This window comes from Myxocyprinus asiaticus, chromosome 16 (assembly GCF_019703515.2).
Source record: "Myxocyprinus asiaticus isolate MX2 ecotype Aquarium Trade chromosome 16, UBuf_Myxa_2, whole genome shotgun sequence".
NCBI lineage: Eukaryota > Metazoa > Chordata > Actinopteri > Cypriniformes > Catostomidae > Myxocyprinus > Myxocyprinus asiaticus.
Genome location: NC_059359.1, coordinates 502,501 through 505,000, shown reverse-complemented (window position 1 = coordinate 505,000; position 2,500 = coordinate 502,501). Strand labels below are relative to the sequence as shown.

The 2,500-nt window shown below is 36.4% G+C and overlaps 1 protein-coding gene across 1 annotated transcript in view; it reads right to left on the bottom strand.

Moving 5' to 3' along the window:
- Positions 1–2,500, bottom strand: part of LOC127453681 (complexin-4-like) — a 19,550-nt gene that overhangs the window by 16,625 nt on the left and 425 nt on the right. The gene's annotated exons all lie outside the window — the stretch shown is intronic.

The following is a 2,500-nucleotide window of genomic DNA, read 5'->3' as shown; positions in this document are numbered from 1 at the left end:
TATCCTTAATAATAATAACATGCTTCAATAATGATTAAACGTGGCCACTGTGGATGAGATGTATGGTAGAGCTAGAAATAAGAAGTAGCCTGTCACAGTTGAATATAACGTGATAAAATGTATCATTTTTCTGCGTGCTTTGTGTATTTAAAGCTGAAGTGTGAATTTCTGCGGCACTAGCTCCACCAGACGGAACTGCAAAAATAAACATTGTTTTCAAAACAGTTTTCTGGATACGCCCCCCTTCTGCTGCTGATCAATCAAACTGATTGATCCCGCCCCCAGCTCACGCCATTGGTCGAGTAAATGTTGTTGTTGCTCAAAACAAACATAGCGCCACAGAGACACAGTGTTTACAGTTTTCAAGAAAATTATCTTACGAATGGCACCTATGGCTGTCTCTGCGTATGATGACGGGATAGAAGAAAGTATTTAAACGCTGAAAACTTTACATGCTTTAGCTTTAATTATATTGAGGGAGATATTAACTGTGTGCATATTGATTCATTTATTGACTATACAGTTGGTGACAATGAGTATGCAGTCCTCAGTACTCAAGTCGCCGTCTGTAAATTCCTTCAGAGATCTGTGCGTGACACACTTGTGCGTGTTAAGAATTTACAGACAGAAAAAATCTCATTTGGATTACTTATGAAAACTAGGACAAATAATGGATAATATAAAGATGTCACTGCAATCATTTAAAAAAATCTAGTTTTATGTTTGCAGTAGTTTCTGTGAAAATCCAGGGGACCCCCAGTTACATTTTTTTGGTCTTATGGGGGGTCTGGGCCCCCACACCCATCCACCCCTCAAATTGAACACTAGATGTAATCGAATTAAAAACAATAAAAATCTAAAACTTTTGATTTAAAGTTGCTGATTATAAGTACAAAAACAATATATTTACATTGCAGATATATATACAAATATATGAGCAGTATGCGAGTATAGGGAGAGTGACATGATTGCATCATTCACAGTGCATCATGGGAGTGGGCGGAGCTCTTCTGATGTGATTCTCTCTGATTGGTTGATTTCTCTTGAGGATTATGGGTAGTGTAGTTTTTCACCAGGAAATACACTATTAAACAAGACTTTTTTTTTTAATGCAGACTGATGGCTTCAGCAGAAGCATGTACATATCCCATACTAACATCTTTAATGGTTTACAAGTAATTGTTAAATATTAATTTGCCTAAAGAGAAAATGAATACAATTTATATTTCCTGACGCAGACTGTTGCGCTCAATAATAGAACAGCATAGAATAAAATAATAATTCAAATAATTTCACAGCAGTGTCAGTCTGTGTTCGGCTGTACAAACTTTGTAATCAGACTTTCTGTCCAAATAAAACAAATAAATACAGTTTTAAATACAAGTGAAATCTAGTTTATTTGCTACTACGTGTTTTAAACAAAACTCTAAATATCTTTTAAAGATTTGAAGCAGGGTTATTATAGTTTGGGATTTTTAATTTAGCTATTATTTCTATTTATATTCAATTTAGTTTAGTTTCTGTTAGTTTTCACACTAGTTCAGTTTTCATTTTAGTTTGAGTATTTTATGTCTGCCAAAGCTAAAGTGTTTACTGATTTCATTAAAAATGTCTAACATCAGTAATCATGTGTTTCCTTCAACGTAGTAGCATTTTCAAGTTTAAATAAGGTGAATTGTAAATGCTTAAAATGTTTATAATATAGGGTGAAGATGGGTAAAGTGGGACAATTTATTTATTTTTCTCCCAATTTGGAATGCCCAATTCCCACTACTTAGTAGGTCCTCGTGGTGGCGCGGTTACTCACCTCAATCCGGGTGGCGGAGGACAAGTCTCAGTTGCCTCCGCTTCTGAGATCGTCAATCCGCGCATCTTATCACGTGACTCGTTGTGCGTGACACCGGAGACTCACAGCATGTGGAGGCTCATGCTACTCTCCACGATCCACACACAACTTACCACACGCCCCATTGAGAGCGAGAACCACTAATCATGACCACGAGGAGGTTACCCCATGTGACTCTACCCTCCCTAGCAACCGGGCCAATTTGGTTGCTTAGGAGACCTGGCTGGAGTCACTCAGCACACCCTGGATTCAAACTCACGACTCCAGGTGTGATAGTCAGCGTCAATACTCGCTGAGATACCCAGGACCCCAAAGTGGGACAATTAAGTATCCATCTGTATTTCCTTAAATGGTTGCTAAACTAATCTTTGGGATTTAAATAATGAACTTTTTGAGGTTTTAAATGGATGATTTTACATCAGGATGTGTGGCAGAACGCATTTCATGACCACCGGTGGGAAAAGCAATGAAGAAAATGACAGAAATGTGAAGAAACACTTTATTTATTTATTTATTTATTTTTTTTAAAGACTTTTACCAAGAAATATACCTGTATGATGATTTATGATGTGAAAGTGTTTAAGAAAATATAAAAATTAATTTCAAATTTGTATATATTTTCTATAGAATCAAGCCTGAAAAAAAAAATCTGGC